The sequence below is a fragment of the Amblyomma americanum genome, chromosome 1 (assembly GCF_052857255.1).
Source record: "Amblyomma americanum isolate KBUSLIRL-KWMA chromosome 1, ASM5285725v1, whole genome shotgun sequence".
NCBI classification, from domain to species: Eukaryota; Metazoa; Arthropoda; class Arachnida; order Ixodida; family Ixodidae; genus Amblyomma; species Amblyomma americanum.
This window is the reverse complement of record NC_135497.1, coordinates 424,272,029-424,286,736: the sequence shown is the minus strand read 5'-3', so window position 1 is coordinate 424,286,736 and position 14,708 is coordinate 424,272,029. Positions and strand designations below refer to the sequence as shown.

The 14,708-nt window shown below is 46.8% G+C and overlaps 1 long non-coding RNA gene across 1 annotated transcript; it reads right to left on the bottom strand.

The window, feature by feature from the left end:
* Positions 1–202: 202 nt before the first annotated feature.
* On the bottom strand, positions 203–10,165 carry LOC144103618 (uncharacterized). Its single transcript, XR_013308311.1, has 3 exons — positions 9,862–10,165; positions 4,653–4,871; positions 203–651 (listed from the first exon to the last, which is right to left on the bottom strand). It is a non-coding gene; the product is annotated as an uncharacterized LOC144103618 (long non-coding RNA).
* Between the last annotated feature and the right edge of the window lie 4,543 nt (positions 10,166–14,708).

Genomic DNA, 14,708 nt, shown 5'->3' with positions numbered 1-14,708 from the left:
AGAGATACGAAAAAGGGGCATTATAAATATGTTTAATACGTCCGTGTGTGCATCAGTGCTTCATAATAGCTAATACTTCTTCGCTTCTTCGCTTTTTTTATGATATTCGGGATGTTATCCACTGTGTGAGCCAGAGAACAGCCCTCTATGAGGTTGTCCAGCGTGCTAGTAAAGTCTTCTTATTTGGAACCATATTTGGCATTCGTTTATTATTCTTAATTAAGCCGCGGACACGACGAAGCAGGTAACGTAATAAGGGGTTCATTTTCTGAGGCCCAGGCACTCTAAAATCCCTGGGGACGAAGACGGGCGCTTCCGGAGATAGTGTGCAATAATATTGCAGACTATGCCAATCGCTTTCCTCTCAGGCTGTTGTGCTCGGAACCCCCTTAGTGAGTAATACAGCGTTAGGCGATTGTCGTAGCAGTGTGAACATTCGTCCTGACACAGCGCGGCTGGTTTTCTTCAGGGTAAAGGAGTTCTGGGTCGAATCGATGTTAGCCCGCGCCTCATGGGTTGCTCAGCAGGCAGACTGTCTCTCGGCGAACTTGGAGATGGACGGACTCTGCGTGATGGCGAAAATGGTCTTGTAGCTGACTCTGCTCCCACGTCGCGTATGTGTGCTTCTCCGTTGGGCACTGGCGGTGATCACTTTGCAAAAACAAAAAATTGACACTATAGCAGGCAAAAGAAGTCGGTCCAATTCAACGCAAGTAAACACAGGAAGACAGATGAGCTCGTGTGCAAAAAAAGAGACTGCACATATTGTTTGTACTGTGCGCAGTAGTGTCGTGAACAAAACGACAATTGGAATAAACAACTCAGATGCATTTTTGCAGCAGTGAAAGATAGCTCGTTGCACTTGCAACCAAAAACTCTGAGCTGGCCTATGCACCCTAACAAATTTCGAGTATTTGTTATTCTTGTCCTTGCATCGCAAGTAAAATAGTATAATTTGATGTGCTCTAAAATTTCCGTTATGAAACCAATCGCGTCTTGTTTAAAATAAAATAATAGCAAACCAGGAATGAACTTACTTCCTGACAGTGTACAATGCCTATCCTCAAACAAGCTTTAATCAGCACCAGTTCAAACTTTCTTTTAACCGACGACAATCTTGTATTTAATGCTCTAAGGAATACCAAACAGAACCATGAACATCGCAAAAAGCTAGGTTCGGACTCTTAAATATTAGTGTCGGCATGAAAGAGTTGCGCAGGGGCCTCCACTAACTGCAACCTACAGACATGCCAGTGCAGTGATGTGTTAATGTGACAAGGTAAATTACTCCTATTTTCCATCCAATAGAAGCCACACCATTGCTTCTGCCCACAGCTGCACAGGAACTATGTGGCACTATAATGTGCGCTCAATGGTTTGCTTTTGCGCGCTTATCTAATAAAAGTAGAAACGTCCTAAGGAAACGTTTTGCGAAGTGCCCCTTCAGGGTAAGCGCACGCCATTGTTTTAGCTCACACAGATGCAGCAATAACTAGCAACTTCAGAGTGTCGAGTTACTCGAACGAACCCATCTTTTATTGCAGGACTTCGCGTGTTCTGTTCAAGGGTGATATTGAAATATATCAAGAAACACCGCCAGAGAGTAGGATGAGAGGAAAGGAGATATTCAGTCTGGGCAACATGAAGCTCTTAAGAAATATCAGCGTTCGTCTTTGTCAAACAAACGCGACCAAAGGTGAACAGTGCATAAAAATAAGTATAACATAAATATGAATTATATGAAATGCGGCTTCTAATTTTCTAATATGGGTACTTCCATGTGTACAGTCGTCAGATGCCAAGAAGAAAACTGAGCGAAACAAAATATGACTACCAAGGTTAACTCAGTGAATTATATTGCATAATAAAATTTAGATTTCAATGCTTTGTTACGTCCTCCACGGCCACAGTAAAAAAAAAGTGCAAAGAGAGTTTTTTGGGCTAATGCTTTTTCCTGCATACAAGCTGAGTCTTCAAGAGCTCTCCAGTCGTGAAAATGAATCATCTGAAAGCAGAGCACAGTCAGCACGACTGACGTAATTTTACTTTGTGTAAACGGGCGCAGATACGAAGCTGGAATAACTTCATTTTGGGGTTTCTGTAACAGTTTGCGGGCATTCTCTGGCATTTTCTTCGGCATAGCAGCTATCTTCAATTGGTGGCATACCTTGGAAGTTGCGGAGAGCACAGTGAGCTTTGGAGAGAAAAATAGTGGACATAAACAAGGATGGACCTTGGTCAGGGCGTATAATTCCAAGACAAGATAGCCTTCACATTACATGCCCTGACCATGGTCATTCCTAGTTGATGTCCACTAGGATTTAAATAACTTTACACCCGTCAATTTTCTCTACGAAGCTCGCTGTGCTATTCACAGCCTTCGTATTATATGCCCTGCCCTGAGAAGGCAATATAATTCGAAGATAAGGCAACAGTAGAAGGGGGCGGCAGAAAGTCAGGTGGGAAGGCCATATTAGCGAGCTGAGGTACATAACCTGGCCGCTGATGACACAAGGCATGGGTAATTTCAGGTTTATGAAAGACGTCTTTGACCTGCAGAGGACGTAGTCAGGCCAATGTAGGCTACATATGTTGGCTATCGTTGTTTGCTATCGATGTTGTCTAATTCTCCACTGAAGAAGCGGAACACTGCAGTGTGAGGGAAAGAAACACACATTAGAAACCAACAGCGCAAAGGACGGGGCACGAAAGAGAAAATAGGATGAGCGCTGACTATGAACTTACGTTTTTACTTCAGGAAGGAGGAATATGGATGCTCTGCAGATTTGTAAACAAATATATAAATGCCATTCTAATCGACACATCTCATCATACGAAGGCCAGAGGGAAAGTGCTTGCTCCACTCGGTTGCTAACCAGGGGATGATGGAGGGGGGAGGCAAGAGAAACCTGAAAACGTAAAAAAGATCCAAAACTGCAAACAAAAAGGTATGTAAACAGTGACAACAATAAAGGTAACGTGCTGCTTAGTATCAAGGAATTGGTGATTAAGCTATGTTATTTCCTTCGGAAACAAGGTCAGGGATGGTGTGCTGACACTGGCTCAATTCTTCATGTGAATGATGAAGGCATCTCAGATTTCGCGTGCGCGCTGGTCTTGATATTTCTTTATGATGCATATCTGGTTAATCAATGGAAAGCAATCCTCACAACTGGCGCAGTGAATAGCAAGCGTGCAACCTATTGTCGGTCCAAGGGAATTGCGATGCTCTCGCAACCTGTCATTGATGCACCTCGCGGTTTGTTCTACACAATATTTTCCACATGACAACGGAATGACGGCGAGAATAACAGATGGGCTCCTACCCTTCCTGCTGTTTACTTGAGCTTGTCGGCGAAGCAATGCAAACATTTTATGACAGCAGTTCGTGATCGCTCGATATCTGTGCAGACTGCTTGAGTGTTCATGACAGTCTTTTAGTAGTTTTTCGCAAAGGTTCAGCAAGAGGCCGTCGAGAAATCCTGGGGATGTAAGTAGGCTTACCTGCGAGAGAAAGCTTATAGAAACCTAATGCAGGCATCAATGACCAAATGCATTCTTCATGGGACAGTTGGCTATGAATGGTTTTACTAGCTTGGAGTGCGCACAGGAAAATGGAAGCAGTCCCACCATTTGTGCTTTCTTTGAGGTAAGCCCACACCAACTAGCTCAAATGTCTGGTCATATCCAAAGAAAAACAGCCATTCAAACAGCCGCGGGGTCCATAGTCTGCACCTTGCACTGCACAGCCCCCAGCATCACTTCAAACAAAAATAAAGCATTTAGAATGTTTCTCTTATCTCTTTATTGGTTATGTTATTGCAGAAGCATCAGGGAAGCTGTGTTCCAGTGCGAACAAAAGTGGCAAACGTCATGAATTAAGTGACTTTTACTCCACTTCATTCCATGTCGGCGGCGCTTCGATGTTGGTGCTTGTAATGACACCGGTTCAGGGAAGCTAAAAGTCTCTACGTAATCACCTATTGTTGGGAATACTAGACACGTCATTGAAATGACTTAGTGGGCTGACAATTTCGCCACGGCGACAATGGGTAGCTTCAGGGAACGTTCCTTCAATAAAAATTAAGAAGCTTCATTCCACCCCGTGTTCTTCTCGTGGTGCTATGATTGAATATGAGACCTCCACCAGACAGAGTGGAAGAATTTCGCAAATCGGCCGTGGAGGGCAATGCGATGTCTGTTTCACTACAGTGCTTAGAATGAGCAAGAATGGCTCTTAATCAATCATGAAGCAGGGCAGAATGATGGGCCTATTGGTATGGCATATTAAAGAAATAACCAGCCAATAAAGACGAACACACAAGGAGAGAACAACACAGGACCACGGCTGGACTAAATAAATATTTTTGTTGAGTTGGCCTTCCGGAAGGCCCGCGAAATCTTTGGGGCCTTTCAAATAGCCAAACATCGCGATGCTTGCGTAAGTTCAACATCGATAGCGCTGACGATAAAATAACTTGATTATTTGAATAACCATGTTTGAGTGCCTGTCCTGTCTTGGCGCATGCGTTGAAAGTACTCGGTGGTCTGTACTCAGTAAATCATTCAGTTGTTAGTACAGGCGTTCTCCTGTGTTCGTCTTTTTTGGCTGGTTATTTCTTCTTTAACATTAATCATTAATGTGGCGTTACCTCTGTGATGTTTCGCGTGTAGTTCTCGCTGAAGGAAGAGACACCGGATTCCAGATTCCGGCACCTGTAGGCTGCCGCGCCACCAACACGAGTCCATCTGCAACGGAGCCGCCTGCAACCCGAGCCACGAGGAGTAGCGGGCTGCAGGGCTGCGGTGGGGGCTCCTCATCGACGCTGGGCTGCACCCACCGCTTCTGACTCGGCGCGGACGACGACGGGCTGCACCGGATGATTCGCAATGGCATACATCTTTTAATCACACGGAAAACATATACAAGTAGCTCCTAGCTATTCGTCGCTAGTGGACGTGCGCACAAAGCAAGCGCAGCATTTACTCTCTCATAAAGCGCACTCTTAATTCTTGATTAATAACTGTGACCGGCACCGCACTGCATTCCATTATTTCATGCTAAGAGGCCAATGGGAGAATGGCAATCCTGGGTGTGCGAGAGGAAAAAGTGTCAGGCATAAGAGAAAGCGAAGCCACTTTGGTGGCATTTAAATGCATACTCGGGATCCTCAGCATCATTTAACATCACGCTTAAAAGGATGGGTCGCTGTGCCTCAGCTGCGGCGCTGTACACAAAATCTTAACTATATTTAGTTAAAATAACTTTTTAAATAATAATATTTGTGAAGCGCCAACAGTATAGCCATGCCTTATTCTTTAATCCTATACTCCGCTAGGTTTACTGCTCGTATGCTTGTTTTTCTGCGAGGCAAGCGGTGAAGCCGTCGGCTCTCTCGCCATGTGTCTCAAACCTCTAAAGCCCACTTTCGCCTATTGTTGACGTGCATAGCGTCCGCCATGTACACATTAGCACGTTGAGGTTGAGCACAAAATTTAATAAATCAGATGTCAATATCTACCACAATTCCAGTGATATTAAGGAACATCTATAGTGCCACTGGAGGGAAGCTGTGCGTATGAAAATGGAGTGTGGATATACGGCTATTATTCTGCGTTGGGGAATAGCTCGTATTGTGAATACAGTTGCTTGAAGAGTGGGGAAGAATATATCGATATATATTGTTCGCGCTTCTTGGGTCCTCCAGGAGTGCGAGATGCCTTTACGGGACATTTGAAAAGGTTGTGCTGGTAGAATAACATCCTAATTTTCGAGAAATAGCGACAATGGGTATTTTCAAACCTTTGAAACTGCACAAGAAAGTGTATGAAAACCCATCTCGTCGCAGAATTCCCATCTTTGTGTCGTAGAGGTGTGTGCGTGCCAAAAGCTGTCCCTGCGACGAAGTAAAAAAATCTGTGCCAGCATTCGGTAGGTTCATTCTCCTCTTGTTTATACGAGATTATTGCCATTTGAATTCTATGCAAGTCTCGCTTCTGAGCCACATTGCATGTATAAATCGGCGAACTGTGCGGGGTCTGAGCTAATGGCACGAACACAAATATTGCAAATAAAGTTCTGGTTTGCGCTATTGTTTTCGTTTTTAACTTCTAGTAACAGCGCAAAAAACGGGGATGGCGGAGTGGGGGCCGAAGCAGCGTGCGCCTTACCCGCAGGTGAGTCTTCCATTGTCCTAGCTTTTTTGTGCTGTTTCATATGTCTAGACCAATCGGCCAGTCGACTACCGCGCATCACATGGTGACTGTATTCTCAGAGGACAGCTAGTAAACGCAGTGTATTTTCACTTCATAGTTGCATAGGTATACTTATTAAGAGATCTTCAAAGGATAAACAAAAACTAAACTTCAAAATTTATTCGGTTCCAAAAAGAACCGGAAATGGCAGCCATTCTTGATTCTCTCTGTTTTGCCACATTATCATAAGAAAGCAGAAATAAAAATACCCAGACTGAAGCTATCATTTGGAGGAATCGCAATAATATAGCGATATTTGCAAAAGGACTTTGACGAAAATAATGACGGCATAGTGCCAACTCCAAGCTGGCGCTTAGGACGACCGAAGTGGGAGCCTGCAACGAGAGGACGCAGTCAACACTGCGCAAGTACTCACGCAAAAAGGCAGAATCCTACACTCGTTGTCATACGCGCTGTAGAAGCCTCGCTTAGCTCTGCCGCAATAGAGGAAGGTATGGGATTTCGGCTTTATGTCCCGCAGATAGCTGTGGGCCAGGGCTTGGTAAGCGCGATATTTCAGGGCTCCTCATCAATTTTAACCAACATGGGTTCTTTACTACGCATTGATATTCCGCAGCACACGGTCTCTTATAAGTAACGCTCCCATCCACATGGGCCTGTCAAAAGCAGGTAAATTGCTCCGCAAGAGCAGGGAGGCAGGAAACTGGTACTCATGGTTCAAGCTTTCACTATTCAGGCTGCATTGAATTACTCAGAATTTTGGGAGCAAGCTGTCCTCTTGCCCTGGCGGCGGCGTGAAACACACTAGCTGCAGCCTTCGAGGCAACCCCGCGCTGCAATACAGCCAGAAAAACACGTCGGATGTGAGGAAGCGAGCTGGCCTAATGAATTTCGTAATTTCAGCATATCAGCAGAACTGCGATCCTAAATTTTCAGGGCAATACATCAAGAATGAAATGCTTGTGATTCCAGTTAATTTTTGCAGGTCCGCATTATTAAAATATGTGAACATGGGTCAATAATAATACGTAGTAATTTTTTTAGAGTCCGCATGCTGACGACAGTAACAGGTTGTATTTAATGTATTTAAGGCCGGATGTATTTAATGTATTTAATGCTTATATTTAATGCCGGATTCGACGTTCCGAATGTACATGTCGACCATTATTTTGCCAACGATGCGAGCTTAGAGTTCGAGGCCTGGAAACCGGTGTTGTATATGTCCATTTGGTTATGGTTTCAGTTTAGTGGATTGTCTTGCGACGTGCCTTTGTGCATGTATTTTTAAATTGTTTATTTAAAGTCAATGTGACTAAAGAATATAAATATCGGCGTCTTTGCCAAATAGACGGTGTTTCGTCAAACCCTCGACTACTGGGCCTGGTCTTCGTTCCCTCGCGGCCTTCGACCCCACCACATTGGTCATGATGAGTTGTTAGACCTGCGTTCACGGCCGCACCGACACGGCTCCCCAGTTTCATAAGCAGGTCGCATGACACAAGTAGTCTCAAAATATTGGTTACTAATATTTCTTAGTTCCATACTCTGCGGGCGTCACTTCAAGCTTCGTCGGCAGCTGTTCTGCAGCAGATGTAGTTCCTGTCAATTTCTATTTTCCATTTTCGCCATGTATTTTTCATTTTTTGGCCGAGCCGTGCATCTACCTCCGGCAAGAACACAGCGAGTGCCTACAGGGATGTTGCGTTTCATGTAGCTTCCTCTTATGCGTTTCTCGTTCGGATGTGACTGTGCAGAATTTTTTCAAGTTCCCGATCTTGCCTAGAACGACATCGATAGAATCCGGTGCGAACCAGGATGCGGATGCACATCCTCGAAAGCAATAAACGTCGATAAATGGAGATTGCTTGAAAGGTAAACTTCCTCAGAGATCACGAGGATACACGAAGCCGACCGTCAAACCATAAATTTTCAAATGGCAGCCCGAAAATAATGTACAGAATCTCAATTCAGTAACCCGCATTTTAATGGTTGAGTGGTAGACCAAATGCCTTTTATTTTACGAGGACACACACCCATATTCACACCCGTTATTCCAATAATACTTATGTAGCCAAATACAAAATACGCATCTACAAATACAATTCAGAACGAGACAATACATTAAACTGAAACCAAACCACATATAAAGCACCCACAACTTGCACATGTGCCCAGGAGGGTAGAGCGCGCGAATATCCTAACCAATTGCACATGCCGATGAGCCAAAGAACTCATAAATGTATATGTCCGTTCATAAAACAAATTCAAAGCTATTACTGCGCCTGCTCCCTGTGCCTGTGACACCCTTGGAGCACGTATTTGTCAGCTACGAGGCTTTGCGTGCGTGCGACAAATATTTAGAAATTACTTTCGCGACGAATGTTTTCAATTCTACGCTTCTTAGAGATTTCTTTCAAAATATTTCAGGGCTACATCCACATCCAATTCACCTCAGAGCGTGGACAAAGGATCTGATTTCGACATTGTAAAAGCTTATGATGTTACCGAATTTGATCAAGAAATCTTGGCACCACAAGTGTAGCTTTAGCTTTTTAAAGCCGGATCAAGAAATAAGCTGCATGAAATACGTTCACGCATTCTAAGAAATTTTTATGAAACCAAGGAATAACTAGCAGCAGAAAAAAAAGTCAATATAAGCTATGCTTTTGCGACTGATGCATCACGTTCCGCCTTGATAGTTTGTATTTGACATAAGGCATTTTGATGAATATAGCTATGACACTCGTATGGAGTTTTCGAAATGAAGACAAACCTTCGGGTCCTCATTGTGCTATTTGCTTCAGAACCACTGATACAAAGTTTCTTTGACACAAATGATCTTAACTTGCCGAGTCAGAGTTAGTCACTGTAGAGACTGAAGTGCCCTTCCGATGAATCTTGCACCGCTAAGAGGTGGAGATGGCAGTGCCGGTCGCCAACAGCAAGTCGCTGCTAGGAGCTTGATAGAGCTGCACAGTTACGTAGCAGGTAACATAGAGACCTGTTGCGGTATTGAGACTCATATTTCCTACCCGAGCAAGGCCAAAATTGTGACGTGCACTAGATGGGGAGCGAGGCGAAACAGAGAGGGGAGGGAGGAGAGAGTTGCTGCAGGGCAGAAAGGATAACGCAGCATCGCGTTATTAGTCCCCGTCAATTGTTACCTGAAAGTGTAATACGGGAGAATCTGAGAGGCCTACTGTTGAAACACAGCTGTCGGCAGCTGAGCTGCGAGAGGCGCTCGGGTGCCCTCGGCCTTGAGGTTAATTAACCACACGTAAAAGAAAAACAGCAGTCTCTGTTATAAACAAGGCACGGCAGACCGGCGGCGAAGAGAAGACCATACGTGGTTCCTGTCATCCTGGACTTCCTTTTTCCTCCCCTAGCATGGAGATCTGTGCGACGTCTCTAAGCACACTGAACGTTAACAAGCTCGCACAGTTCTGCATAATAAATCCACGTTTGGAATCGCGGTTCGTGCAAAGGACAAGGTTTGGCTCGACTTTGCTGAAGTAATCGCGTCACAAGCAAGTTCTGTCTAAGCTCGATATTTGATACTGCGTGGTAAGTGCCAGTTGAATTTCCAGATCTGGCCTTGCGGCCGATCGTTAAGAATAAGCACTGGCCGGATGCATGATACCTTACCTTCACAGAGCCGAAGGCGAGAGCAACTTCCCGCAGAGAAGAGAACTGGCGGCCGAGTTCCACGCCTGGTTCCCCAGTTCGACGAACATGAACAGCTCAGAGGCGTCCACGTCGCACAGCGGAGCGTGCAGCACGAAATCCTCGTAGACGTGCTTACTGCTTACCGCCGGTCGTTCGCTTCAGCTCTCGGCAGCATTCTCCCAAAGGCGAGTAGACGGAAGTTTCCAGGCTCAGCTTCGAATGGGCGCACGTGAACCTTGCTGGCGCATCTCTCGTGGGTCATGCGCCACAGTTATTTCTTCGTCTTTGCTCTCTTGTGAATCGCACGTGCACGCCGGGTACTGATAGAAAATGCCTTTAAGTGCTGCTCCCGAGTCATGACCTCTCCTGGCCTACGTCAGCAGCGTATATGTGTAACCGGCTTGGTGATCATTGTATCCCGTAATGGACAGCATCTGCGGCACGTGCAAAGGCAGCTGTGTCTGTGGGAGATAAGCCATTGGAGAAATTTGTAAGGGCGCATGCGAGACACCAGAAGAGATGATTTTGACACCAGTCCTCGTCTTTTGTCGTAACCTTGCTTACAACACCGAGAGGTCGCAAACCAGAGGCACGAATATGGTACAAAACTAGTTGCCAAATCAGTCCAATAAGAAATTCAATAAATAAATGAACCAATCAAATAAACAACCAGTCAATCAGTCAGTCAACCATTCTATTTAACTATTCAATTGAATCAGCCTTCAAACAAGTACTGCCATAGAGCGCCGCTAGAAAATGGGGCCCAAACAGTTACATCACAAAATTATTATACAAGGGATCTACTTAATTTAAAAATTTTGGGCAAAATGGCGTACCAAGATACTTTGTCTAATAATAACGAGAGCTGCAAAACTTAATGAAATATTCGGCTTTCATTGACTATCTGGAACTTGCCTATTGCGCTCTCGTGTCTTTTCCGGCACGGCGGAGTTAATACTGCTACTTTGAGGTTAGCTGCCTTGTTATTGTCACGGTAGCCATTTGGAGCAACTAATATCCCGAAAATACCATAAACTCAATCCGTGGGTACAGAAGTACGTCGCTATCGATGTTTTCCTTCTTTGTTCTTATTGCATATTGATAGCTTGAAATTGCAGCTTAGTATCTTTGATATCCTTTGCCGTCTTCCTTAATTTGTTTTTGTAGCGAGTAAAAATGCGTTCTTGTTTTTGAAGCGGTCTGTGCAAGTGTGGCCGCCAGCTGTGAGATGAGAACTCTTGCATGCTGTATGCAAGACTGTACGCAAGACTGTATGCTAAACACCTTGCCCGAACGCTTCGCAAATATATTTTGCACACAATTCCGTGATCAAGTTCATGTGCCCCGACAACTGAAATGAATAGTGTTACAAATACGCCGGTCTCTTCCCATGACAGGTGGCAGTCTGTTGATTCAGTTTATGCCATTATGCCTAAACTTGAGGAAATCACAAAAATGTAGAAATAGTTGAATGTGTCAATTTAACCTCAGAATTCAGAAGCATGCTTTTATCGATGAAAAAAACTTTTCTCACCATGAGATTGCTGCGAGCAGCCGAGGTGAGCGGACACCTGTCACATGCGCTCCGCAGTTTTTGGGCTTTTTGACCCATCGAACCCTACTGGACCACCGAAACTGTGACTGGTATCGACGCCGGAACGGACGAGGACCGCGAGGATTCCAAATTCAAGCCGGTGGGTCCAATATTTTGGACTTTATCGGACTTTGAATTTCCCACGTGGTCGGCCAAATGGTAGACCTAACAAGGCCTAGGACGAGAGCCGGGTTCCGCGGGCTCCCCGGCCTCTGCCCGAGGTAGAGACGACCCGGAGCGATGTCCGGATCGACTAACGTTAACCTCGAGCAATCATCGATGAGAGAACCCACTGATTTTACGGCGGAAACCCAAGAAATCATGGAGGAGGATTTTCACGATGCCGCCAAGCCCGACTTCGTGCAAAACCGAAGCGAGCAGGCGGCAGGCACCCAAGACCCGAGCGGCAGCACCCCAGTGGAAATAAGAGCACAGGCAGAGAATAGCAACGACCAGGATTGGGAAGTCGCCATTTCCAAGAGACAGAGGAGACGCCAGCGACACGGCAGCGGACCGAGCGGCCATGAATTGGCGGGAACAGCGCTAGAGAACGGAAATTCCGTAGGCAACGTAAAGGTCACAGATAGCGCGCCAGCTGTCGAAAAGAGGAGGAGAGGGAGTGCCGCGGAGGAGACTGCCTCCGCTTCCCAAGGAACATTTAAAGATAGTGCTCAGACCGAGGGGACTTGCAGTCAAAAACCTTCAAACTCACCAAGTAGCGCGAGCGGTGGTGGCGGCCGCCGGGCCCGGATGCAAGACGGAAGATTTGATCATTCGGCAGCGCAACGGCTCCAACATCATAATAGTAAGCACCGACAACGAAGAAGCGGCCCAACGTATACGGCGCATCACAAAGCTAACGTTTGGGAACAGCTACGCCATCAACGCACACGTGGCGGCGCCGGAGGGCACGCTGCAGAGGGGGGGGGGGGGGGGGTCATCCACGGGGTGGACCCGAGGACCTCGCCGGAAGAACTCAAAGCGAACCTTAGGGTCCGAACACAAGGAGTCAAGATCTTGGCAGCCAGGATGTTGGGAAGATCAAGCACGGCGGTCATCACCTTTGACGGCCCCATAATTCCGAAACAAGTACTCTACTATGGTGTAGAGATGGGGTGCTACCCGTACCGCCGACGAGACAAGTATGCTACGTATGCTGCCAGCTGGGCCACCGGTCGGACGTCTGCCCGACCCCGGAGGCCAAGGCCTGCAAGCAATGCGGCTGCCAAAACCCAGCTGAGCAACACCAATGCACTCCTAAATGCCTGATCTGCGGGGGCAACCACGTGGCGGGCACGCGGGACTGCAAGTAACGACTCAAGACGGCCATCGAACTGCGAGGACGTCCCCAAGGACAGCAGCAGCAAAGGCGCAGCCGCAGCCTCAGCAGAGGCGGCGCGAGAAGACCACGGTGGTTCCGGGACGAGGGCCAGGACAAAGGTCAGCAAAGCCTCCATGGCAACCGGAGCGGGTCGCGGAGCTGGAGCCGCAACCGAGGCAGGAGCCAGAGCCGAGGGTCCAACCGGGACGGGTCCTATCTACCCCTGGGCGGCCCGGGGCAGCAGAAGCCGCAGCAGAAACAGCAAAAGAAGAGCGGCGGCGGCGTTAAGGTAAGCTGGGGGCTGGCCCTCCCAAAACGCTTTTTGCTCCGTACTCGGGACCAAACAACAACAACAACACACAAACAGCAGCCGACAGGCAACTCATTGAGGAAAACAAGAGTCTTAAACGCGAACTCGAGCTATACCGAGAGTAAACGCGAGGATAGACAAAAAGAGGATAGACGACCTAATCAGAGAAATGCAGGAACAAACGCGGGCGGGGTACTCGCCAGGCAGGACGCCAGCACCACCACCGCAGGTCGGGGCACCAGTACAACAAAATACAGAGGAGAAAAGCTTCAACAACGAGATCAGAAGCTTTATGACTAGCATGCAAAATCAGATGCAGCAGATGCAAAACCAGATGCAACAAACACAACAAAAAATATCTTTGCAGGATCAAAGCTTTCGCAACTATGTTAAAAATCAAAACACGCAAAAGACCACCAACGATGCCAGAGACAGTCTATATAGCGAACGAAGATTCGGATCAGAAATTCAGAATGCAAACTCAAACAACGCAACATGGCAGGACAAAACGAACTAGAAATATGGCAGTGGAACTGTAGGGGCTACACGCGCAAGCAGGGGCTCCTGCAACAGTTCATATGCACGCGAGACAGACCACCGGACATAATAATGCTACAGGAAACAAATAGCACCCCCCCCACTGAGGGGCTACACGTGTCAGGAGAGCGGCCGCACTGCGACCCTTGTTAGCAACAAAGTCGTAGCCATAGCGCATACAGAAATTGAAGAGACCCAGATAGAACATGTAATAACGGAAGTAATTCTCAAAACGAAGAGGAAGACTAGAAGCACCTACATAATAAACCTATAGAGCCCGCCTAAGCAGACAAAAGGTAACTTCATAAAACTCCTTGCGGAAGCCAAGAGACTATCGGGGCAAAACACTCTAATTATCGCGGTAGATTTTAACGCGAAAAGCCCGCGCTTGGGCTATAAAAAAGGAAGATAACAAGGGTAGGGGCACCTGAACGGCGGCAGAGAATACCGGGTGCGAGCTACTAACCGACGAAAACCAACCGACCAGAGAGGGAAACAGCGTCAGTCCAGAAACGTGTCCCGGCCTAACCTTTATCAGAGGCGCCAAGCAAGCACAGTGGGAAAACCTGCTCGAGAACCTAGGCAGCGACCACCACATTATAAGAATCAGCACGGTGGCAGACAACGTCAAGAGGAAGATTGGCACAGCTCGGCTAATGGATTGGGACGCCTTTAGAGCGCACTGCCGGCAAATGAAGGGCGACATCATTTCGATAGAAGAGTGGAGCCAACAACTCAGACATATCCAGGAAATGTACACGCAAGAAGTGGACAGAACCGAACAAACACCGGAGGTGGACAAGCGATTCCTCAAGCTATGGGAGGCTAGACGCGGGCTCACCAAAAGATGGAAGAGACAAAAGCTAAACAAGAAACTCCAAAAGAAAATAGCGGACATCACTAAACAAACGGAGGAATACGTGACGCAGCTGGCCAGACACGGGTGGCAACAGTTTAGCAACTCGCTAAACGGTACCCTCAGCACGGCCAAAACGTGGCGCATCCTCAAGGCCCTAATGGATCCCAGCAAGAACAAATCGAAGAGCGGCAAATCGATCCAAAGA